We start from the raw sequence: 26814 nt of genomic DNA, 5'->3' as shown, positions 1-26814 counted from the left end.
GAAAAAAAAAATTATATATATAATAGCCCCAAAACGACGTCGTTTTGGGGCTGAATAATTTTGGGCAGTGGGGGCAGTTGCTGTAACACCCCAGATTTTCGAGACATTTAAAACTTATAATAAAGGTAGAATCTTATTAAATTTCAAGATATAAATACAAGCGTTCGGGGTGCTATGCCACACCTGGGCTAGAGAACCCAAGTGCACAGGCTAACTAACTAATATCCTCAAAGCGTAAATACGTAAACGTGGCACGCAAGCCAAAAGGGAAACTATCTACTTCTATGTTCTAGCGCACTCCAGTGACTTAATCTTCTGTGCCTGAAAGCCAAATATATCTGTTCAGCGAGAGATGCTGGTAACCCACTCCAACGCGTTGAAATACAATACATATAGAGATATATATAGATATACGAAAACCATTTTGAGCATGAAGATATATCCTACGAACTCTAGTTTTAAAACCGGGAATGACTCGGCAGATAAGGTCAGACACAAGCAACAGTTATAACGAGCATATGCAGTTCACAACAGATAAGGCAGATGAGGCAGAGCATAAACAATGATCATAACCCAACATGAACAATCCCCAATACAAATCCCATAGTCACATCCCCCAAGACACCCATAATCACAACTCGTCCATGTCACAACACATAACGCACGTTGTTGGCGCCACGGGACCACTCGCATGCCCATACATGCGGGTCAGCGCATATAGCTCTGACACGGCCCCACAGCACCATGCCCCGTATCGCAACACGGGGAGGCCGATCGCAACCGACCGACGAACCGCAGCTCATCATAATGTTTGATCACAACCAAACAGTGGACCGCAGCCCAAGAGAATGTGTCATCTGACTGTAGCCAGGAATTCCCATCTGACTATAGCCAGCCTCTGAACCGCAGCTTAGGAAAATGTCATCTGGTTGCAGCCAGGAATTCCCATCTGACTACAACCAGCTTCTGGACCGCAGCCCAGGATACCGTCATCCGACTACAGCCAGGAATTCCCATCTGACTGTAGCCGGCTTCTGAACCGCAGCTCAGGATAACCAATCTGATCGCAACCGAATTGGGGCAACACGCACACATAACACATAGCAAGCACATGCAACCCACATTACACATTGAGAAGGGGGATAAAGCGTATAACAACCTTATGCGTGATCCATCACGTACTAAGAAAGTCCTAAGGGGTTCATACTTCTTCCACCTAGGTCAACGGGATACCAATTCAACTAGCATGCAATATAATAGACTCATAAACCTACGAACGGTACCCGAAATATCAAACTAGACATAGGCACGACAAACGGGGTCCGTTGGGACACCACGGGGAACGGGGAACATCAAACGGGGAAGCCGGGATTCCAAGTTGGGGAAATTTCCAGCGGGTAGCCGGTGGGTGGGGGGCCACCCGCCGGCTGCCCGCCGGACTCACTGTTCCGGGCAGCGGGTCGCCGGCGGGTAGCTGCCCGCCCGCCGGCTGCTCGCTGCCGGATATACTATTTCCGGCCGTGGGTAGGTGGCGGGTCCCCACCCCCCACCTACCCCCCACTGACTCTTATCACATAATTTCGCCCCGGGAACCGTTGTGGAACCCGAAACCATGCTTAGACACTTTACAACGCAATTAACGACAACACGTAGATAATTAACGGATCAAATACGAGAAACGAACGGCACATAACCTATCATGCTCATCTAAACATAATCAACACCCAAACATGCGATTTCCCCACCCGATAAACCAAGAATAATATCATACGATACAACCTAGGGTTCTAATCACTTTTATATCAACAAGAATACGGTTCGTCTTCTAATTGCAAGATTCGGTAAGAATAACACATAAACATCAAGAGCATCACATAATTATCAAGAACAACACATAATCATCAAGAACTCCATATAATTACCAAGAACACCATAATTATCAAGAATCTCCCAATATCAAGATTATCAAGGTTCCTCATGGAATCATTATATCAATCATTAATAATAATCATCACCAATCATTAATACACAATAATATGGGGGAAACCCTAAGGGGGAATCATAACTATGAAAATATGTTTTGTTGAGACATGGGTTACCTCTTAGCCTTAATTAATTCCTTGGCTATGAAGGATCTTTCTTTAAGCTTTCTTGCTTTCTTGATTTCTTCTAAGGGGATTCTTGGAGCACTTTGGGGTGGTGGAACGTTTATTGTGGTGGGGGGTTCTAGGTGCCTCTTAAGTCCCCTATTTATATATTTAGGAGTCCTGGTTAGGAACTAATATTATAGGCTTGCTAATTCTATTCCTTTTGGAACTAAGGATTGGGTTTAGGGATAAGGGTCCATGGTCCATAGTGGACCATATTAATTAATTAAAGGGAATCCTAATCGTAGTCTGAATAGTAAAAGGCCTACTTCCTTTATTCCTAATAGATAACTAGGTCTAGGATTCCTAATTAGAATCTGAATAGTAAAGGGTTTACTTTCTTTATTCCTAATATGCTTAGGACTCTAATTTAGGCAAGGGTCCACGGTTCATGGTGGACCTTTATTAATTAATTAAAGGAAACCTAACCGAATTAAATCCTATTTAATTATTATTAACGGGATTAATTTAATAATTAATCCGGGATTGAAGGCCGTAACACGGGGTGTTACACTCTCCCCCCCTTACGAGAAGCTTCGTCCCCGAAGCTTGGAAATCATTGCAGGGTTAACGAGTCAAGAGAAGAACCGTGGTCCTATAGAGAAGGTATTCCACGGGGAAATTGTATACTTGCACGCCTATGTGTGTTGGGTTCTTGGGAGCGATTAGGTTTTACAGGGCTAAGAGAGTGGCTTTCAAACTTGAGGACACGGTGAATTCAGGAATTAGGATCAAGTTTTCGAGGTTGCAACTTAGGTTGTGAGGTTGCCACTTGTATGGAATCGTTAAAACATGGGATTGAGAATGGGGTCTGAAGGGTAGAAAGGGTTTTGAAATAAGGATGGGGCCGATTTTCTTAGGGAGGGAAAGGAATTCGGCTAGGATGGGTTAAGGTTTCTCGATCCCAAGTGAATAATCTGGTTAGATTCTTTGATCACGATGCGCCGACGAGCTGATGATCCTCCTTCCTTGGTGTTGGTGCTTGCTTGAATTTAAGATCCTTGTTAGACCTTGCTTCCCAGGCTAAGGTTTCATCCTTCTCTTCTTTCTTGAGGGAATTTCCCGTGGTGATTCAACACTTACTTCTTTAATGCGCCCAAGGTCTTGACCGAGTTGGGTCAACCAAGCCAATCTCTTAGGGCGCATTTCCCAAATTCTTCCCAAAGTCTCTTGGGAGTCGATGGACTTTGGGTTGAATTTCTCTTCTTATTGAATTTCATCTCCTCTTTAGTGGATGAAATTCTTAGTAAGACTTCATGTCTTACCCGAGGTTCGGCATTGTTGTGCCCTGTTTGTGTTATTTTTAATGATGAAGGTGTCCTTGCGTGCCCTTTTTCTTTTAAAGCGCAGTCGGTTACCAAATCTCGTTGTGGGATGACTCGGCGACTTTACGAGTCACCTCATCTCCTTGTAGGTCCTTAATGACCCTTGAAGTCTTGGCGCGAATGTGTACTTCACCCTTTTGCTTAGCACCATGGGCTACGTAGTTCTTGATTCCATACAACTTGTAAGGAGTTCTCTGATTTGCTCGAACGATGTCCATGGTTTGGAGGAGTCCTGGTCCCTCCTTAGCATTTTGACTTTTAAGGTTTTCGTGGGTTCTTAGTACGAGTTCCCAACTCGCCTCCTTGGTTTGCGCAATCCTTTAAGCCAAACATCCCTAGTCGGTTGTATCGTAGGATCTGATTTCAATTACTCCTGCAATGTAATTGATTGTGATTTCCCGATGGTGTCTCGTGCGTCAAGGTCTTTTACGTAGGACACTATGTTTGGGTGGTCCATGGTTCCTTACCCAAGACTCATATTCCTCAATCGAGGCACACAAGTGCGCCACAAATCAATAAAATGAGGGGTTAAGAAATCAGCACATTGTACCAGTGGGCGCGAGGTGGGTGGTCGTCCGCCTGCCAAGCTCCTGCCAAGGACCCGCCAAGGTCCTGTCAAGGACCCGTTGGGGACCCGCGGGAAAGTGACTAGGAATAGTCAATTCCTTCGGGAAAGACCCCAAAAATGCACAGATTCATGTCCTGACAAGTCCCATGCCCTTGTGCACAATAAAAGGGACTTGGATACATAGGATGACCCATCGTACAATGTTCATTGATCCTTAAGCATGAGTTCTAGGGGTAGATATACATACATATATATATATATATATATATATATATCTATGTTTTCTTGGTCTGGGTTTAAAGGGGTGTAAGGAGTGCAAGAGCTAGGTTTCAAAGTCGAGGGGCGGATAGGGTCGATGTCTCAAGGTCGTAATACAGGAAGGAAGGTTGCCACCTTGTACGGGTTCGTCTGTAATGGGGGATCAAGAGCGAGGTTTGGAGTGATAGGACGGATTCTTTAACGAAATGGTACTTGATTGGCAAGGGGAGGGAAAGGGCTAAGGACTCTTGGCTTCGAGTGATTATGCCTGTTTGGGGCTTGGTTGTGGCGTGCAGTCGAACTGGTGATCCCTTTTCCTTGGCTTTGTTTGATCCTAAGATTTTCGTTTGATCTTCTCTTCCCGTGTCGAAGCCCCCTTCGTTTCTATGGCTTCCAGGGGAATTATCGTGATGGTTTCCGTGCACGTTCCCCTCGGATGTCCAGAAGTCTGGACCCAGTCGGTTTAGTGGGTCAGACCCCTAGGTCTTGACTCCTAATCCTTGCCGAGGGTTCTTAAGGGTAAGGGGGGTTTCGGGTTAGTCTTTCTTGTTCTATTGGGTTTCATCCCTTCCTTGGTGGATGAAATTCTTAGCAAGGATTTATGTCCTCCTCGAGGTTCGGCCTGTTGCACCTATTTGACGATGTTTTCTGTAGCGAGGGCCCCTGACACATTGAACGTATTTGTTTGCCCGCTTTTGTCAACGCATGGCGTTCTTCGGTGGCGTACGTACAGGCTATGGTTTCTCGTGAAGCCTTCACGGTTTTCGTGCAAGGGTGGGGTGATACGTATTCGTAACCTCCACCTACTTCGCCGATTCCTATCTAACAACTTATTTTAATATTGAATCAACAAATGTCGGTTCTTCACGCCCCTAGGCAGGGTAAGGGCCTTATGCTGCTCTACGGTTTTTAACAGGGTTTCCAAACGGAGTGGGGATGTGAACTTAGAGTAAGGGCAATAACAATTTAGGGTTTCCGAGGGTTTGGGTTAAGCGCAACAAAGGGTGAGCAAGGTCATGACGGTTGCGAATTTGCTCTTAAGGTAATTAAGGATTCGGGGTGGGAGTTTTCAACAAATAGGGGTATCAAGATGCTGGGGTTTCAGGGCGGATGATTTTTTTAAATTGGGGTGGTGGGGTCGCAAGGTGTCGCGATATACTTACCTTGCACCCAAGGATTCGACTAATGGTGTCGTTCCTTCGCTACTTTAATAGGTGTCCTAGTTCTCCTTCCTGTTTGTTGTAGCCGCAACCCGGGTTTGCCGAGATAAGGCAACTTGTCGGAAGGTGCATGTCATTTGTCTGACTCGGGGGTTATCGTGGTTACCCTAGGTTGGTGCGTATTGCAGTCCGTCCCTTTTAGCAGTCCTGACTGTAACGCCTCTTCTTAGTAGTCATCCAAATCTTCCTTTTCTTTGGTCAGGGTCCTTGTCAAGTCTTTTGACGGGAGTTAGGACGAGGCGATTTATCGGGTAAGTGTACGTTACCCAGTAGTGGAAGTAAACTTATCTATTCGTACCCTTACTTGGTGTGGTAAGCGTAGGGGGAGGTTCCTTTAAGTTAGAGAGGGATGAAGTGAGGGGAGGTCATGTGTAGGTTTCACAATCTCACTGCGCGTCCTAAGATTCCTGGATCCTATGTTCCTAAGTACCTAGAGTTCAAGCCTAATGTCCTAAAGTCCGGTCTTAAGAGTCTTATCCTAGGGTCAAACTTAAGCTCTGATACCAACTGTAACACCCCAGATTTTCGAGACATTTAAAACTTATAATAAAGGTAGAATCTTATTAAATTTCAAGATATAAATACAAGCGTTCGGGGTGCTATGCCACACCTGGGCTAGAGAACCCAAGTGCACAGGCTAACTAACTAATATCCTCAAAGCGTAAATACGTAAACGTGGCACGCAAGCCAAAAGGGAAACTATCTACTTCTAAGTTCTAGCGCACTCCAGTGACTTAATCTTCTGTGCCTGAAAGCCAAATATATCTGTTCAGCGAGAGATGCTGGTAACCCACTCCAACGCGTTGAAATACAATACATACAGAGATATATATAGATATACGAAAACCATTTTGAGCATGAAGATATATCCTACGAACTCTAGTTTTAAAACCGGGAATGACTCGGCAGATAAGGTCAGACACAAGCAACAGTTATAACGAGCATATGCAGTTCACAACAGATAAGGCAGATGAGGCAGAGCATAAACAATGATCATAACCCAACATGAACAATCCCCAATACAAATCCCATAGTCACATCCCCCAAGACACCCATAATCACAACTCGTCCATGTCACAACACATAACGCACGTTGTTGGCGCCACGGGACCACTCGCATGCCCATACATGCGGGTCAGCGCATATAGCTCTGACACGGCCCCACAGCACCATGCCCCGTATCGCAACACGGGGAGGCCGATCGCAACCGACCGACGAACCGCAGCTCATCATAATGTTTGATCACAACCAAACAGTGGACCGCAGCCCAAGAGAATGTGTCATCTGACTGTAACCAGGAATTCCCATCTGACTACAGCCAGCCTCTGAACCGCAGCTCAGGAAAATGTCATCTGGTTGCAGCCAGGAATTCCCATCTGACTACAACCAGCTTCTGGACCGCAGCCCAGGATACCGTCATCCGACTACAGCCAGGAATTCCCATCTGACTGTAGCCGGCTTCTGAACCGCAGCTCAGGATAACCAATCCGATCGCAACCGAATTGGGGCAACACGCACACATAACACATAGCAAGCACATGCAACCCACATTACACATTGAGAAGGGGGATAAAGCGTATAACAACCTTATGCGTGATCCATCACGTACTAAGAATAGTCCTAAGGGGTTCATACTTCTTCCACCTAGGTCAACGGGATACCAATTCAACTAGCATGCAATATAATAGACTCATAAACCTACGAACGGTACCCGAAATATCAAACTAGACATAGGCACGACAAACGGGGTCCGTTGGGACACCACGGGGAACGGGGAACATCAAACGGGGAAGCCGGGATCCCAAGTTGGGGAAATTTCCAGCGGGTAGCCGGTGGGTGGGGGGCCACCCGCCGGCTGCCCGCCGGACTCACTGTTCCGGGCAGCGGGTCGCCGGCGGGTAGCTGCCCGCCCGCCGGCTGCCCGCTGCCGGATATACTATTTCCGGCCGTGGGTAGGTGGCGGGTCCCCACCCCCCACCTACCCCCCACTGACTCTTATCACATAATTTCGCCCCGGGAAACGTTGTGGAACCCGAAACCATGCTTAGACACTTTACAACACAATTAACGACAACACGTAGATAATTAACGGATCAAATACGAGAAACGAACGGCACATAACCTATCATGCTCTTCTAAACATAATCAACACCCAAACATGCGATTTCCCCACCCGATAAACCAAGAATAATATCATACGATACAACCTAGGGTTCTAATCACTTTTATATCAACAAGAATACGGTTCGTCTTCTAATTGCAAGATTCGGTAAGAATAATACATAAACATCAAGAGCATCACATAATTATCAAGAACAACACATAATCATCAAGAACTCCATATAATTACCAAGAACACCATAATTATCAAGAATCTCCCAATATCAAGATTATCAAGGTTCCTCATGGAATCATTATATCAATCATTAATAATAATCATCACCAATCATTAATACACAATAATATGGGGGAAACCCTAAGGGGGAATCATAACTATGAAAATAGGTTTTGTTGAGACATGGGTTACCTCTTAGCCTTAATTAATTCCTTGGCTATGAAGGATCTTTCTTTAAGCTTTCTTGCTTTCTTGATTTCTTCTAAGGGGATTCTTGGAGCACTTTGGGGTGGTGGAACGTTTATTGTGGTGGGGGGTTCTAGGTGCTTCTTAAGTCCCCTATTTATATATTTAGGAGTCCTGGTTAGGAACTAATATTATAGGCTTGCTAATTCTATTCCTTTTGGAACTAAGGATTGGGTTTAGGGATAAGGGTCCATGGTCCATAGTGGACCATATTAATTAATTAAAGGGAATCCTAATCGTAGTCTGAATAGTAAAAGGCCTACTTCCTTTATTCCTAATAGATAACTAGGTCTAGGATTCCTAATTAGAATCTGAATAGTAAAGGGTTTACTTTCTTTATTCCTAATAGGCTTAGGACTCTAATTTAGGCAAGGGTCCACGGTTCATGGTGGACCTTTATTAATTAATTAAAGGAAACCTAACCGAATTAAATCCTATTTAATTATTATTAACGGGATTAATTTAATAATTAATCCGGGATTGAAGGCCGTAACACGGGGTGTTACAGTTGCCCCCACTGCCCCCATGGCAGGTCCGCCTTTGCAGCCACACTCATATAGCCAACGTCAAATGCGCGCCCTAGTAGAAGTAGTATCACTTTGCTTATGAATTAGATATGTAGCTGATGGATTTAATTCCGCGGGGATAGCCCGAATTATTAAACCCGGATAATTATACGTACGAAATAAATAATACGACGTAGAGATATAATAAGGTCGTGGGGACCGTAGGTCGCAGGGACCGTATATTGTATTAATTATCGCTAATAAGCTATTACAAGGCTTGATTAGGACAATAAGGCTAGAAGGTAGCAATTTAGGAATCTGTTGTGTTGTGTAATAATCTGGTCCCTTGTTAGGACAAGAGGGAGTCCTTTTATATCAGCTCAGACTCCCCAACCGGACCACTAGAATCGGGGTTAGTTGGATCGGACGCTTTGACCGGGTCCCCCCGGGACCGGGTCCAAGGCGGGCCGACTCGGCACGGCCGAGCTGTCGAGCTCGGCCTAGCCGAGTCCATCCGACTCGGCATGGCCGAGCTGCCGAGCTCGGCCTAGCCGAGTCCACCATGGACCGGCCCTTCAATGGCCGAGTCCATGGTGGTGGGCTCGGGTGTACCGAGCCCACCCGTGGCCGGACTCGGCCCAAGGCCGAGATGCCTTGGGCCGACTCGGCCACGGCCCACTTGACTGGGCCGGGGGACTTCTCGGGTCCGTCTCTCCGGGTCGGTTCGCTCCGGGTCCAATATATCCATCACGAGTCCCCCACTCTCTTCGTTGTGATAAGTCGACAATGATAGGGAGTAGACACATTGCGAGCCGGCTCCTGTGCACTTGTCCCGAGTTGAAAATTGGCCGACCTCGTCCAGGTAAAATTCTTGTTGCGGATAGAATTTTTCTCCGAAAAATCCTCCTCAGATATAGTAGAATCCCACTCAAAATATGCAACTCCTTCCCTATAAAATCTTGAGAATCCCCCCTTTTTATTCCCATCAAATCTACTTCCCATCCCCATCATCTTTTCCTTTTCCCAATGCACTTTCCCAAATTTTGAATTTTTGGTCAACCCTTCCTCTTCCCCCTCTTTTCCACCATCCATCCCCTATAAAACCCCCCTTTTCTCTTCTCTTTTTCGGCCATACCACTCCCACAACACCCAAAAACCTCTCAAGCTCCTCCTAGGGTCACAAGCTCTTCTCCGGGTCTCCAAGTTTCGTCCCGAGTTCGGTTAGTTGTTTCTTCTCCCCTTCTTTCTTCGTGGTATCGAATCCCGCCTTTCGCACATTTTTTTTTTCGACTCGGCTGTCGACTCGGCCCTCGACTTGGCTGCCTCGACTCGGCCGACCAGGCCGTTTTTCGAATCGGCTGTCGACTCGGCCGACTCGGCTGACCCGGCCGAAAGCTCGACCGAGTTAACTCGGTGCAGCCGTGTTGCCCCTCCTTGCCACCTTTGCATGTCTATTAGCTTTGATCTCGGGGTTCTAGACTCCATAGACGAGAGTGAAATCGATATGAGCGACCCCAACTCCCCTCACTCTCCGAACGGCTCGATTCCACTAGAGGACGAGCTCCCACATCTCCCCGAGGGGTCCGAGTCCCTTGGGGAGGACTCGACCGCTACGGGCCCTCTTGAGGTCGAGGTCGGGTATACCGACCTCGACCCGCACGTCCCTGCTACCACCTTGGCCCGCCTCTCATCGTCTCAACACGAGAAGGCCATTCAACTAGTGGGTCCGGGTGTCGAGGTGTTGGCTCCCTCGCCGGATGATAATGTGACCGTCCCGCCTCGAGCCGGCTTCTTTGGGGTGCACGTCGCTTCTCTTTCATACGGGTTGCGTTTCCCACTCCATCCCTTTGTCGTGTCCCTCCTCAATTACTACGAGATTGCCCCGGGACAACTAGTCCCTAACTCGCATTGTGTCCTCTTGGCCTTTCTCCTTAGATGTAGAGAGGTGCGGGTCATGCCCTACCTCGACCTTTTCAATTATCTTTTCCAAGCCACCAACTCCACGGGTCGTTCTAGCAAGGGGTGGGTGTCCTTTTCGGCCCGTGCCCGCTTGAAAACCTTCCAAGATCTCAACTCTTCCAACCATAACTAGAAACCAAAGTTTGTGTATGTTTCCGTGGGCCCCGACTTTCCTTTCGTGTCACCTTGGAGTCCCCGGTTCCGGAAGCATGTTACCCCTAGGAAAGGAGCCGCCTTGCTAGAAGACGTCCGTATCTTCCGACGGGGTGGTCCCATCATCTACATCACCCCGATGGTGACCGAGGAGAGCCTGGCGGGTTTAGGCTTTGCCCGGGGTGCCCCGCTTCGTCCCCCCTTGCCGGGTCCCCCTGCAGATGAGCCCGCGCCCATTGCTGTGGACTCGCCCTCCGGAGATGAGAACTCGGATGACATGGTCTTCGAGTTTTTACCACGAGATCGGGACGAGTCCCCCGGCTCGGCCTCGGCGGGGCCGACTCCTACTCCTGAGGTCCTGCCTGAGTCCGAGCTCGAGCTTACCATGGCTACGCCGAGAGGTTGGTCCTCCTCCGTCTAAGCTATCTTCGTGCTCTTGTGACATCTCCTTATGTTTTGATTGTATTCTGACTGGTGGTCTGCAGGAGGTATTCCCTTGATGGGTGATCGGGCTGCAGGAGACGTTCCCTTGATGGGTGATCGGGTTGCGAGGTACCGAGAGAGGGATCGAGAGAGGAAGCGCCAGAGAGCTGCCGAGGGGGGTGAGGCCTCGATGCGTCTTCGTTCTACTGGGCCAGCGATCCCCCCCCCCCCCGCCCCCGTCCTACTAGGCCGGTGGCTCCACCGCCTCCACCCCCCGCCCCACCGCGGGCACCCCCCGTTCCTTCACGCCAGTCAGGACTGGGCGATCTCCCGCGCCTCCGTACGCTCCTCCAGGACTTGGTCACTTCTAGAGGTCCGGCTGTCGCTGAAGAGGGGGCCATGTATAACCATCTGATAGAGGTGAGTCCGTTTTTGGTGTCAACAAGACTTTATGATTCTCATGTTATCTCTAACTTGTATTTCCTTCTTTGTGGCTTGACAGGCTGTTCTCCACTGCACTTCCCTTTGTGGAAGCCATGAGGCGCTCCGGGCGCGCACTGGGACTCTTGAGGGACGGGTCGCCGAGCTCACCCAGCTGTTGGGTCAGGAGAGGGAAGGGCGCCGAGTTGATGTGGATAGGCTAAGAGAGGAGATGGGCCACGTGGTGCCGGCTTATTAGAGGTCCCACCAGTTTACTCTAGATGCTATGTCGTGTGCCCGGGGCCGGCGGCAAGAGCTCATAGACGAGTGGCTTGCTTCGGAGGAGGGGCGGACTCGCCTTGAGGACGAGGGGATGGCTGCTTACGATGTGGGGCTGTACACGATGCAGCAGGACATCTATGCGGTCTTGATGCGACAGGACCCTACTTTTGACCCTGTGGCGAGGGGCTTGCCCGGTTACCTTCCCTTGCCCGAGGGCTCTGCAGTTGGTTCTTCTGCTGGGGCGGGAACTCCAGCCCGTGCTGTTGGTGGTGGTGGGACTTCTCCTGCCGGGGCGGGTGCTTCTACCCACGTTGATGGAGGTGTAGCTGCTAGTTGCGTGGATGCATTGGGGAGGTTGGATGCTTTGCTCGTGAGCCAGGCCCCTCTTGCGGGTTCCGTTTCTCCCTCCACGGAGATCGTCCATGCCAGCTTGGGTGCTTATGTTGAGGGGGCGGCTGCTCCCGAGGTTGCCCGTGACGCCCCGACTTGAATGGCTAGTTCGGAGTTGCTTACCTTTTTGTGGCCCTTAGAGCCGAGACTGATTTCTTTTTGTGGCACTTAGAGCCAAAAACTTATGCTTGTTTTGGCTTCATGTGGAGCTTGCTCATTTTGTTTGAACTTTTTGTCCATATGAACTTCGTATCTGCTTGATTTGGTATTGCATTCTCTATCTTGTATGGACTCCTTTGTGTTTTGGAATTTGTTAGAACACCTCCTGCTTGTCTTTACGCTTTCACAAGGAAAAGAGAACACCTTGGTAGGCCGGGGCCTAGACCCGGGGCTCGGGGCCGATACGGGACTCGGCCACTAGGCTGTGGCCGAGTGGCTAAGGCTCGGCCGTGGCCGAGCTGCCAGGACTCGGCCATGGCCGAGTTGCCAGGACTTGGCCGCGGCCGAGTTGCTGGTCCGCGGCCTTGGCCGAGCCGTTTTTTTTTTTTTTTTCGTAGCCGTTCGAACCGAGTTCTTTGAATGTTAGGCCGTAGGGCTCTTCCGTCGGGGTTGGTACGCGAGGTCGGACCTCGTGCCCCCTTAGGGTATGTTAGCCCCGATAGTCGAGTCCTTGCTGGACTCGACCCTGGGGCTCCTCCGTCGGGGCTGGTACGCGAGGTCGGACCTCGTGCCCCCTTAGGGGTATGCTTGGGGAGGCCGGGTACAAAATCGCATTCCTGTGCGATAGGTGAACAAGAAAAGGTGTTTCTTATTACATAACTTTATTCTGTTCATAGCAATGGAGGGGGCCTGCCGCCTCCTATGACATTATTTGCAAAACATTAATGGAGATGTCGCTAACTCCGTATGGTCGAGTCAGCTTGTGGTGGATTACTGGTAATATCTCAATAAATGCTCCGAGTTCCAAACTCTAGGTACCTCCTTCCCTTTGGGGTTCTTGAGTTTGTAGCTGTCGGGACGGACCACCGCTGCCACAATGTAGGGGCCCTCCCAGTTTGCCGCGAACTTCCCTCCGGCTTGGGGTTGGCTTGCTTCTCTCCTCCGGAGTACATAGTCTCCTACCTGGAAATAACGGGGTTGCACTCGTTTGTCGTGGTAGGACTTGGTTTGCCGTTGGTAGTTTTCAGCGCGGATAGAAGCTGCCTCTCTTCTATCATCTACCATGTGGAGGTCGGCGCTATGGTGTTCCTCATTGGTGTCGGGGTCATATTGTTCCTCTCGCCGGGAAGGTATGACCGCCTCTGCGGGGGCTCGGGCTTCAAAACCGTAGGCTAAGGAAAATGGTGTCTCCCCGGTGGCCCTTCTAGGGGTGGTGCCGTAGGCCCATAGGATGGCGTCGAGCTCCTCCACCCATGCTCCTCCTGCGGATTCAAGTTTCTTCTTCAAACCATTTACTATGGTGCGGTTGGCGTTCTCCACTTGCCCGTTGGCTTGTGGATAGCAAACGGCGACTCGGCTATGGTTGATGCGCCACTCGGCGCAGAATGCCTCGAACTCTTGCCCTTCGAATTGGCGCCCGTTGTCAGTGATGAGTTGTATCGGGACCCCAAATCGACATAGAATGTCTTGGTAGACAAACTGTTTGCACCGGGCACTTGTGATGCTTGCCAGCGGCTTCGCCTCTACCCATTTGGTAAAGTAATCGACAGCCACTATAAGGTACTTTCTTTTGCCCGACCCCATAGGCAGGGCCCCTACTATGTCGACCCCCCACCTGGAGAAGGGGATGACCGAGCTGATCGGGGTGTAGTTCGTGGCGGGCCGGCCGGGGCCGACCTGAAAGTGCTGGCATGTCTCGCAACTCCTTACGTAGTCGGCACACTCTTTGGCCATTCTCGGCCAAAAGTACCCCTGCAAGATGGCTCGACGGGCCATGGTGAAGGCGCCCTGGTGGGCGGAGCAGGTTCCTTCGTGGATTTCCTCCATGACCGACCTGGTTTCGTCCGGGTACAAACAGCGGAGTAGGGCGCTGTTGTACGACCTCTTATAGAGTGTGTCCCCCATGATGACATATGTGGGGGCACGCCACTTCACTAGCTTGGCATCAACCTTATCAGGAGGTAGCGTACCTGTCTGTTTATACTCCTTGAGGTGGTCCAACCAACAGGGGGGTCGGCTCTGTACCGGTAGGACCGGGTAGAACTCCAGACTCGACCTCTCAAAGTCTTCGACTCGGGCAATTTTTGAGATGTGCTCCGGGCCCCCCTGGCTGAGCTTGGACAACATGTTGGCATCCGTGTTTTGGACTCGGGGTACCTGTAGGACTTCATAGTTTATTAGCTGGCCCAGGAGCTGGAGCACCACATCCCGGTACCTCCTCATCCTCTCGTCACTTGCCTCGAACTCTCCTCTGACTTGGCCCACTACTAGCCTGGAGTCACATCGGATCTTGAGCTTCTCGACCCTCATGTTTAGTGCTAGTCGGAGCCCTCCGAGGAGCGCCTCGTACTCGGCTTCGTTGTTGGACAGCTTGAAGGCAAAACAGAGGGCGTAGTAGGCTCTGAACCCCTCGGGTGTGATGAGGACGACCCCCCCTCCGCAGCCTTTTGGTCCCGAAGCTCCGTCTGTGGACAGAGTCCACCACTCCTCGTCTTCATCTCGGGCCTGCTCGGTGGCTTCCCGGGCAGTGCACTCGACTATGAAGTCGGCTAGTGCCTGCCCCTTGATGGCTAGGCGGGTCCGAAATTGTATGTCGTAATGGCTAAGCCGCATGGCCCACTTGACCAACCTGCTGGCCGACCCCGAGGCCCTCAACACCGCATCTAGGGGTTGGTTGGTAAGGACGTGAACGGGGTGGGCCTGAAAATAATGTCCGAGCTTCTTTGTGGTGATGTCTACCGCAAATATGGCTTTCTCGACGGGCGTGTACCTGATCTCCGCTCCCTGATGGATTTAATTCCCCGGGGGTAGCCCGAATTAATTCATCCGGATGGTAGCTAAGGTGTTCAAACAAGTCCCCGGCTCCTGTGCACTTGTCCCGTGAAGAAAATTGGCCGACCTCGTCCAGGTAAAATTCTTCCTCTTCCCCGGTTCCGGAAGCATGTTACCCATGCTTCGGGGTACCTGTAGGACTTCATAGTTTATTAGCTGGCCCAGGAGCTGGAGCACCACATCCCGGTACCTCCTCATCCTCTCGTCACTTGCCTCGAACTCTCCTGTGACTTGGCCCACTACTAGCCTGGAGTCACATCGGATCTTGAGCTTCTCGACCCTCATGTTTAGTGCTAGTCGGAGCCCTCCGAGGAGCGCCTCGTACTCGGCTTCGTTGTTGGATAGCTTGAAGGCAAAACGGAGGGCGTAGTAGGCTCTGAACCCCTTGGGTGTGATGAGGACGACCCCCCCTCCGCAGCCTTTTGGTCCCGAAGCTCCGTCTGTGGACAGAGTCCACCACTCCTCGTCTTCATCTCGGGCCTGCTCGGTGGCTTCTCGGGCAGTGCACTCGACTATGAAGTCGGCTAGTGCCTGCCCCTTGATGACTGGGCGGGTCCGAAATTGTATGTCGTACTGGCTAAGCCGCATGGCCCACTTGACTAACCTACTGGCCGACCCCGAGGCCCTCAACACCGCATCTAGGGGTTGGTTGGTAAGGACGTGAACGGGGTGGGCCTGAAAATAATAGCCGAGCTTCTTTGTGGTGATGTCTACCGCAAATATGGCTTTCTCGACGGGCGTGTACCTGATCTCCGCTCCCCGTAGAGCTCGGCTCGTGTAGTACACGGGCCGTTGGACCCCGTCATCGTCCCGGACCAGCATAGAGCTGACTGCGGCCTGGGAGATGCTGAGGTACAAGTACAAGACCTCCCCCTTGACGGGTTTGGCTAGCGGGGGGAGCGACATCAGATATGTCTTGAGATCCTCGAAAGCCTTTTGGCACTCCGGAGACCACTCGAACCCCTTGGTCTTCTTGAGTTCTCCAAAGAATGGCAGAGATCTCTCGGCTGACCTCGAGAGGAAACGACCGAGGGCCGCTAGTCGTCCATTGAGGCGCTGGACTTCCCGGAGACACCGTGGGGGCTCCATGTCCAGGATAGCCTTTACCTTGTCCGGGTTGGGCTCTATGCCCTTCTTGGAAACCATGTACCCCAAGAACTTTCCCCCGTGGACCCCGAAGGTGCACTTCTTGGGGTTAAGATGCAGATTGAAACGTTGCATAATTGAAAATACCTCAACTAGGTCGTCCGTGTGCAGGTTGGCTTCGGTGCTCTTCACTATCATGTCGTCCACGTAAGCTTGTAGGTTGCGACCGAGGACTTGTTTGAACACCTTGGCTACCATCCGGGTGTAGGTGGCACCCGAGTTCTTCAACCCGAAGGCCATGACCTTGTAACAGTAGACCCCTTCTGGAGTGGTGAAAGCTGTCTTCTCCTCATCAGCTTCCTCCATAAAGATCTGGTGGTACCCCCTGAATGCGTCAAGGAAACTCATGAGGGCACAACCTGCTGTCTCGTCCACCAGCTGGTCGATGTTGGGAAGCGGAAAGGGGTCCATGGGGCAGGCCTTGTTGAGGTCGGTGTAGTCCACGCACATCCTCCAGGTGGGCGGCTTCGGGGCGAGGACCACATTAGCCAACCAGGTGGGGTATAGGACCTCTCTGATGTGACCTATCTCCAAGAGGGTGTCGACCTCTTTTTTCACGAACTCCCTCCTGTCTGTGGAGAGGTACCTCTTCCGCTGTTGGACTGCCTTGACCGAGGGGTCCACAGCCAGCTTATGTGTAATCACCTCGCGGCTGAGGCCCGGCATGTCTTCGGGGCCCCATGCGAAGATCTCCCTGTAATTCCGGATCGTGTCGATGATGCGAGCTCGGAGCTCATCCGGGAGGCCGACCCCCACCTTTACGACCCGGTCGGGTCGGTTGAGATCCGGGACGACTTCCTCCGACTCAACTATGGGCTCGGCCCGGGGCCGACCCGTCTCGTTTCGTAATGCCTTCTCGGCTATGGTGTGGACCCGGAGGTCCATCTTGCCCATCTGGCGGCACGCCCGTAGGTAACAGCTACGACTCACCCTCTGGTCCCCCCGGGCAGTCCCGACCCCGTTCGGCGTTGGGAATTTGAGACACAGGTGCTCCATGGAAATCACGCACCTGAGGTCCTCCAGGGTAGGTCAGCCAAGTATCATGTTGTGGGCGCAGCTGATTTTTACGACCCCGAACTCGACCCTCCACTTCTTGAGGTGAGGTGCGGTGCCTATCTCCACGTCCAGGCTGATCGACCCCTCCGTCTCGATCGAGTCCCCCGTGAACCCAGACAAGGGGGTCCTAACCTGCTCCAGCTGGTCCCCTGGGAGGCCGAGTTGGATGAACGTGTCGTAGTACATGACATTTACCGAGCTGCCCGTGTCTACGAGCACTCGGTGCACCACCACGTTGTTGACGTCCAATTTGATCACCAGGGCATCTCGGTGTGGTAGGGGACCATTCGGCAGGTCGTCATCAGTGAAGGTGATGGGTTCCCTTCGTAGCTTCTTCTCTCGTGGGGCTTGTGTCACCTCCCCGACGTACAGACTCCTTGCCCACTTCTTCCGATCGGCCGGGGTGTCGCCACCCTTGGGTCCTCCAAAAATGACATAGATGGACCGCTTCTTTGGGGGCTGGGAGTCCTCCGTCGGCTTGTCGTCTTTTTCAGAGCTTTGGCCATGCTCTCTTTTGCGAGGTGCCGAGTTGGGTGGCGCGGAGCCACCACTCCCTTTCTTCCATACGTTGTCCCGGCCCTAGCCTTGGGGTTGGCTGGGCCATTTAATGAAGTGGCCCAGGTAACCCATTTGGATGAGCTCCTCAATTTGCTTCTTCAGGAGGATGCACTCGTCCGTGTCATGACCCTTTTGGCGATGGAACCGGCAGTACTTCTTGGGGTCGCCCTTCGCCGAGATCTTCATGCACTCCTCCTTCGGGAACTCGACGATCCCCTGGTCCTCCGCGTGGGCTAGGATGACACTCACGGGGTGCGTCAGCGGGGTAAGGAAACGTGTGGGGTTCAGCCTGGGCCCCTCGGCGTGGTCGCGACGATGCTGCCGAGATGCCCTGCCGCGTTCCTCCTGGGGAGCCTTGTCCTTCCGACCTCTCCCTTCTTCCTGCTTCCTTTTTTCTCTTCTCGGCAGCTTCGGCGTCAGCATACCTGGCCGCCCTGTCCATCAGGTCGGCATAGTTCTTCGGGGGGTACCGGATGAGATCCTGGTGGAAAGCACCCGACCTCACATTGTTCCTGAAAATTGGTATAGCCGACTTACCATCGAAGTTGGCGACTCCCATGACTTCCTTCTTCCACTTACTGAGATACTCGGCTAATGACTCCGAGCTCTTCTGCTTCAGGTCGCACAGGTTGGCAACCTGCTTCTTCCTTGGTATGGTGGTGGCAAAGTGGGACAGGAACTGCTTGGTTAGGTCCTTGAAGGTGGAGATGGATCCCCCTGGCAGGGACCCGAACCAGTCATGTGCCTGCCCGTCCAGAGTGGCAAAGAATCCCCTGCATAAGATGGCGTCGGTAGCCTCGGTAATCAACATAGCGGCCCTGTACCTGGTGAGGTGCGCCCGCGGGTCCGTGGTCCCTGAGTATGCCTTGATGGCGGGGAAACGGAAATCCTTGGGCAAGGGTTCTTCCATGATAGAACTCGCGAACGGGGTGGACAGTATGTCATGGGACTCCGAGGATCCGTCCCTTTCATCGAACTTCTTCTGGAGCTCGTCCATCCTTCTCCGTAACTGCTCGACCTCGTCCCGGTTGGAGCTCGGGACTCGGCCATTTGTCTCACCTGTTCGCTCCACCCGGGTGGGCTGTCCGCATCGCGGGGGAGCTCGGGTCTCACGGTTTGGGGATCTATGCGAGCCCACCTCCTGTTGCGGTCGGGCTCGAGGGTCGTGACTTGGCAACCTCCGGGTGCCCGCCACTTGTCGTGGCGGCCTGCGGGAGCACGATTCGGCCGCTGGCGGGTCATTGGCGGCCGGCCTCGGACCCAACCTGTCCCGTGCCGACACGCGCTCACCCAACCGTTCCAGGGCGGGCCTGGTTGGGGTTGGGGCCCTTCCATCATCACCGTGCTGACGGTCTTGGCGGGAGCTCCCTCCTCCTCGTCTGTCCGTCGGGCGGGGGGGGGGGGGGGTTGACTTCTCCTTGTGTGGCCCGTGCCGGAGGTGGCACGGCGCTCGGCCCGCTGCGCCCCCGGGAGAGAGGTGGAGGCGGTATGGCGCTCGGCGGCACGCCCCTTGGGTGGCGCCTAGGTCGGCGTGTTCCTCTGCCCGGAGGCCCGCCGCAACACGAGCCAGTGCCATGGAGGCTTGTTCGAAGACCGCCACCCCCTCCTGGATGAGGGCACGAGTTGGAGCGGTAGCGGGAGCCGTAGTAGCGGGAGCCACGGGGGGTGGTGCACCACTGCTGCGGCGGTTGGTGAGCTGGGCCTTTAGGTCTCCTCCCGACCTGTTGGAGGCGGCCGGTTGGACGCTGGGGGCCCTGTTGGGGACGTTCCTGTTTGCGACGAGCTGGGTGCCGCGGGAACCGTTGGTGTGGCGAGAGTTGGATCTCGATCTCGTCATCGCTGTCAATGAACAATAATGGGGAGAGCGCTTAAGCTTGTACAGCAGCTCTCAACAAGAGCACCACTGATGGATTTAATTCCCCTGGGGTAGCCCAAATTATTAAACCCGGATAATTATACGAAAGAAATAAATAATACGACGCAGAGATATAATAAGGTCGCGGGGACCGTAGGTCGCAGGGACCATATATTGTATTAATTATCGCTAATAAGCTATTACAAGGCTTGATTAGGACAATAAGGCTAGAAGGTAGCAATTTAGGAATCTGTTGTGTTGTGTAATAATCTGGTCCCTTGTTAGGACAAGAGGGAGTCCTTTTATATCAGCTCAGACTCCCCAACCGGACCCCTAGAATCGGGGTTAGTTGGATCGGCCGCTTTGACCGGGTCCCCCCGGGACCTGGTCCAAGGCGGGCCGACTCGGCACGGCCGAGCTGCCGAGCTCGGCCTAGCCGAGTCCATCCGACTCGGCATGGCCGAGCTGCCGAGCTCGGCCTAGCCGAGTCCACCATGGACCAGCCCTTCAGTGGCCGAGTCCATGGTGGTGGGCTCGGGTGTACCAAGCCCACCCGTGGCCGGACTCGGCCCAAGGCCGAGATGCCTTGGGCCGACTTGGCCACGGCCCACTTGACTGGGCCGGGGGACTTCTCGGGTCCGTCTCTCCGGGTCGGTTCGCTCCGGGTCCAATATATCCATCAGTAGCCAAATTTCCAAAGGAAGAAATTGCAGCTACCAAAGTTGTTGAGATCCAGATAAGCAGCCACACTCATATAGCCGAGGTATTCATTTTGTCTAGTTTCCTAGCAGCACCATTGCAGATCCATTCAATTGAATGGACCACATCAACCCAGAAAAAGAACTAAAGAACAATCAACTTATCAAATATATGCATTTTGGAAATGTACCCACAAGTGACAAGACTATGAGTAATATAGTGTTGGACTTACAGATCAGGGTTAACATTAATTTTGCTGAAGAAATCAGCACTTGTAGGATTCGAAGGACACATCAAGCTGTTTAACATGTTGTGTTTTTAGGAAAATGTCGTAGGTTGTATATGGACTACGATTTATATAGGCTGGAATATATGAAGGATAATTTCTGTGACGTGTGCAGGACACTGCCTTAAAAGCGTATAGCCGGAGACTGTGCTGTCTTAAATCCGGGCGCTTTCGACTGGCTTACACAGAATAGGTCACGCACTGTGTTGCACTTATAGAGATAAGTACTTACAGAGCTTGAAAGCTAGTGTAAAAAAACAGGTCTGGGAAGACAGGTATTTATAGTAATGAGAATACCCGACTTCCCTATACCAGCCACAAAATTCTGAGAAAGAAGAGTGAAGGAACGCAATTCTGAGTGCGTAGAATTATTTTGGCCAAAAATTTAATTCTGAGTGCGTAGAATTATTAAAATACAATGCAATGCTGCGTAAAACTTCGACGCCACCAAGCCGGCGGCGACGTGCGAGAATTCCCCCTTTCCCTCCCTTGAAAACATTTCAAGGACTCCAAAAGGAGTGGCATTTAAATGATGGGAAAGGTGTCTCTAGGAAACAAATGTGGGACAAGTAGCAAGGCAAAAAACCACATCCTTTGAATGTTATCTCCAACAATCCCCCACACATTCAAGGAGTGTGGAAACATGGCGTTTGAGTATATCACGTAGGCTGACCTTAATGTCAGTGTGTAAACTTGAACTGACACGTAGTGACCTGAGTAACTTACTTCTCAGGAGTGAACTAAGTCTTGAACTCTTTGAGAAGTGGGTAGTTTTGAACTCTGGTTCACATATCAGTGCTTTAGTATGCGCTCCATTTCGGTACATAAGTCTTTTCATGGCTTCATTTGACCACTACAGTGGTATCCACCTTGAATTCCTTACCTTTTATTTTAAGCCCATTTCCTTTGACGTGTCAAGGATAGCTTTCCGGTTTAGTCCTTTTGTTAGAGGATCTACAAGATTCCTCTCAGACTTCACATACTCTAGTGTGAGTACTCCGTTCACAATTAACTGCTTTACAGACTCGTGTCTGACTCTTATGTATCTTCTTTTTCCATTGTAGGAACTATTTTTGGCTACACATATGGCAGTTTGTGAGTCACAATAAACAGGCACTGATGGAGTAGAATTCCCCCACAAAGGCACGTCTGCCAGTAGGTTTCTTAGCCATTCAGCCTCTTGCCCAGCCAGATCAAGAGCTATGAACTCAGCTTCCATTGTTGACCTGGCTATGCACGATTGTTTCGTGGATTTCCACGACACAGCTGCTCCTCCCATGGTAAACACATACCCACTGGTGGAGCTTACGTCATCAATGTCATTGATCTAGTTTGCATCACAATATCCCTCTAGGATATTTGGAAAACCAGTGTACTGTAGGCCCCACTCGATTGTGCCTCTCAAATAGCGTAGTACACGTTTAGTGCATGCCAGTGGACCTCATTAGGATTGTGAGTGTACCGACTGAGTCTGTTGACTGCAAGAGCGATGTCAGGTCTGGTATAGTTGATTAGAAACATCAGACTCCCTATTAACTTCGCATACTACTCTTGCGCCACTCCTGCTCCAGTGTGTCTTTTCAGTTTGACACTGGAATCATACGTAGTTGGAGCCGGGGTCACTTCATAACTGTCAAACTTCCTTAACAGTTTTTCTGTATAGTGACTTTGTGACAACTTGTAGTCCTTTTCACTTTGAATGATATTTACTTCAAGTATCACATCGGCCTTCCCCAAGTCTTTCATGTCAAATTTTTCAGAAAGAGACCTTTTGGTTTGTATTATTACTTCGACATTAGGATTAAAGATTAGCATGTCATCTACATAGATGCAGATGAGCACCACGCTTGACTCAACTTCTTTTGAGTATAGACAAGTATCTGACCTGTTTACCATGTAACCCTGATCCAACAGTGTTTTATGAAATTTTTCATACCACTGTTTTGGATTTTGTTTTAGCCCGTATAAGGATTTCACTAGTCTACAGACCTTTCCTTCTTGTCCCGGTTCTACACACCCAGGAGGTTGGTCCATGTCGATTTCTTCCTCTAGGTCTCCATTTAGGAAGGCCGTCTTGACATCCATTTGATGGACTGTCCACTTATGTGCTGCGGCTAAGGCAAATAGTACTCTTATTGTTGCTATCTTTGTCACAGGCGAGTAAGTACAGATGTAGTCTTCCCCAAACATCTGTCTGTAACCTTGGGCTACTAGTCTCACCTTAAATCTTTCTATTGACCCATCGAGTCTTAGTTTTCTTTTAAAGATCCACTTGCACCCAATAGGCTTGGCCCCTTTGGGAAGTTCTACTATTTCCCATGTGTGATTAAACTTTATTGAGTCTAGTTCACTTTGAACAGCTTCTTTCCAGAACACTGCATCAACTGAGCACATAACCGCATCGAAGGTCTTTGGTTCCTCTTCTAAGACTAGTTGACAAACAAGCTGTTCAGAAAGTTCATTTAAGTCTTCTAGCTCAGCTATGTATGTTATAAAGTCCGAACCAAAGGTTGTTTCAGTTCGTTGTCTCTTGCTTCTCCGGAGTTGTTCAGGCTCACTCTCAATTTGTGAGTGTGGAAGAGAAAAGGATTCGTTCCTATTAGGGGTTTTTAAGGGAAAGATGGTTTCAAAAAACTCAGCTTCCGTGGCTTCACATGTAGACCGGTTTTCTAACAGCATGAACCGGTAGGCTGCACTATTTTCTGCATACCCAACAAATACTGCATCCACAGTCTTAGACCCCAGGTTAGGTCTTTTGAATGAGGGAAGCCCAGCTTTCGCTAGGCACCCCCACACTCTGAAGTATTTCAGGTTTGGGGAGTATCCTTTCCACATCTCATAAGGTGTATTATCGTACCCCTTGTGGGGTATTCTATTAAGGATATGATTAGCTGTAAGTGCAGCTTCTCCCCAAAGTGCATTGGGGGCACCCGAACTTACCAGAAAGGCGTTTATCATTTCTTTGAGAGTTTGGTTTTTTCTCTCGGCTATGCCATTCTGTTGAGGAGTGTAAGGTGCTGTCACTTCATGGATAATTCCATGTTTTTCACACACAGATTTAAAAGATGCAGATTCATATTCACTCCCCCCCTATCTGAACGCAATCTTTTTATTTTCATACTTAGTTTATTTTCTAGTTCATTTTTGAAAATCACAAATTTATCTTCGGCTTCATCCTTAGTCCTTAGCAGATATATTTTACAAAAGCGAGTAAAACCATCAATAAAAGATATGTAGTATCTTTTTCCACCTTTACATTCTGTGTTTCTAAAGTCTGCTAAGTCAGAATGAATTAACTCTAAGGCACATGTTGTGTTATGCTTAACTAAAGAAAAAGGTTTCTTAATGAATTTTGCTTCAGCCCAAGTCTCACATTGTATTATACTTTCATTTGTCACATTAAATAGCAAGGTCATTTTCCTTAGTCTATTCATGCATTCAACACCAATTTGTCCTAATCTAGAATGCCACATATCAAACGAAACAGCAATATAAGCAGAACTGCAGAGCTACTGGCCACATTATTCATATTGATTGCAGTGTTTTGGTTTGAAATGAAAGGTAACACAAAAAGCTCCCCACGCATGTAACATTTCCCCAGATAATCCTCCCTATGAGTCATTATCATTCTATCAGATTCAAACACTAACTTAATCCCGGCCCTCACTAATAAAGGTCCCAACACTAAGTTCCTTCGCAGAGAAGGAACGTACATTACATTGTTTAAAAACAACTTTTTTCCTCAACATAGTTTTATTTCTATGGTACCACTACCTCTTACTTCGGCCATGCTATCATTGCCCATAAAAACTTGTTCACCTTGCCCTCGAACAATTGCTTGAAAACTCTTGAAGAGACTGTTTGAACAGAAATGGCGTGACCCTCCAGTGTCCACGATTAATTCTTCAGAGTCTTCTATAACATTGGCTTCTAGCGTTACAACTGCTGCCACTACTTTAGAGTCTTCCACCACATTTGCTTGGCTTTTTGGTCCTCCTTGGTTCCCTTTTTGATCAGTTCCACCCTTCTTGTGGTAGCACTACGCTGCACGATGGCCATGCTTGCCGCAGACGTAGCAGCCACCTCCTTTCCCTGATTTCTGGTTTTTGTTCGCCGGAAGCTTTTGGTGTTGTTTGATTTCATACTTTTCTACCAACCTTTATTTTTACCACTGTTTGAAGGTTTTGACCTGTCACTCGTTTCTATTACGTTAGCCTTTAAGTTTTCAGGAAAAGAAACTGACCTTTGTTTTAGGCGAAATGCCTCTTCGATGTTGATGTGATTCACCATTTATTCCCATGTTCTTAATTTAGGTTCATGTTTGATAGAAAATGATATATTTACTGCATATTAATTTTATTTTGAATTAGTCTTTCATTATCTTGTTTTAATTCTAAGTTGTTGAGATATTTTAGAGTTGTTTGTTGAGTTATTTTCTCTGCTAATTGTGTATAAATTAGCAGACATAGAATGGAATAAATATTCATTTTCCCCAGCAAAATTTGAGTGTTTACCACTAAATATCCAACAAAGTGGTATCAGAGCCCCTTTTCTTAAGGGACCTGTGTGAGTGAATCAGTGAGGAACCCTTATCATATAAGACCTGAAATCTTACCTTCAAATGGCATGTGATAGTTTTTTGTCTAAACCCCCGGTTTTCACAGGTGAAAATTATCATGCATGGGCTGTGAAAATGGAAACTTATTTAGAAGCATATGGCTTATGGGAAATGGTGGAAATTGATGAAATTCCAGCACTTTCTGAAGATCCAACAATTGCACAAATGAGAGAGTACAAGGAGGAAAAGAAGAAGATGAATAAGGCCAAGACCTGCATTCACTCGGCACTAACAGATGAAGCTTTTACAAAAATCATGACATGTAAAACTGCAAAACAGGCATGGGATTTGTTGAAAAATGAATATGCAGGAAACGACAGGACAAAAAGAATGCAAGTCCTGAACTTAAAAAGGGAATTTGAGATGCAGAAAATGAAGGAGACAGAATCATTAAAAGATTACTCCGAAAGATTGCAAAAGGTGGTAAACAAAATCAGATTATTGGGAGAAGAACTTCCTGATGATCGGGTTGTTGATAAAATATTGGTAACTTTGCCGGAGAGATTTGAATCAAAAATCTCTTCTCTTGAAGAGTCTAGAGATTTGTCAGAAATATCTCTAGCAGATTTTCTCCATGCACTCAAAGCTCAAGAACAAAGACGGGCCTACAGGAATGAAAGTAACACTGAGGGAGCATTCAAAGAAAATGAGGTGAGTCAAAACCAACCAAAAGGCAAAAACCAGCAACAACCGTGGAAGAAGAAGGGTAGTCAAAACGGTGCCAACAGAGGAAAATTCCCTCCTTGCCAGCACTGTAAGAAAACCTCACACTTATAAAAATATTGTTGGTTTAGACCTGATGTGAAATGTTTCTCTTGCAATCAAATGGGTCATGTGAAAAAGGTTTGTAAAAACAAACCACAACAGGCTCAAGTAGTGGATAAAGAATAAGGAGAGGAACAACTTTTTGTTGCGACCTGTTTTGCAAGCCAAATTTCGAGTAATGTTTGGCTAATTGACAGCGGATGCATCAATCACATGACTTTTGATGAGTCATTGTTTAGAAAGATTGATAAGACGGTGATATCAAAAGTCTAAATTGGTAACGGACAATATATTTGTAACACCCCGAAATTTTAAAAAACTTTTGAAGCTTATATAATAAAGGTGAAATCTCATTAATTCCCAAAAACATAATATAAAGAGTATGGGGTGCTATGCCACACCTGAGTTAGAGAACTCAGGTGCACAGGCTAAATTCTCACAATCTCAGTCAGTATCAATACAAATCATGGCACGTAGGCCAAAAGGGAAAACTACCTAATCTACGCCCCAAACCTCTAGCGCGCTCTAGTGATCTACTCGTCTGTGCCTGAAAGCCAAATATATCTGTTCAGCGAGAGATGCTGGTAACCCACTCCAACGCGTTGAAA

General features: G+C 49.3%; 1 pseudogene; it reads right to left on the bottom strand.

The window, feature by feature from the left end:
- The window catches only part of LOC109184331, a 76552-nt pseudogene that overhangs the window by 5173 nt on the left and 44565 nt on the right, over window positions 1-26814 (bottom strand).

This window comes from Ipomoea nil, unplaced genomic scaffold, assembly GCF_001879475.1.
Source record: "Ipomoea nil cultivar Tokyo-kokei standard unplaced genomic scaffold, Asagao_1.1 scaffold1259, whole genome shotgun sequence".
NCBI classification, from domain to species: Eukaryota; Viridiplantae; Streptophyta; class Magnoliopsida; order Solanales; family Convolvulaceae; genus Ipomoea; species Ipomoea nil.
The sequence above is the reverse complement of the archived record's forward strand: the minus strand, read 5'-3'. Positions and strand labels throughout refer to the sequence as shown.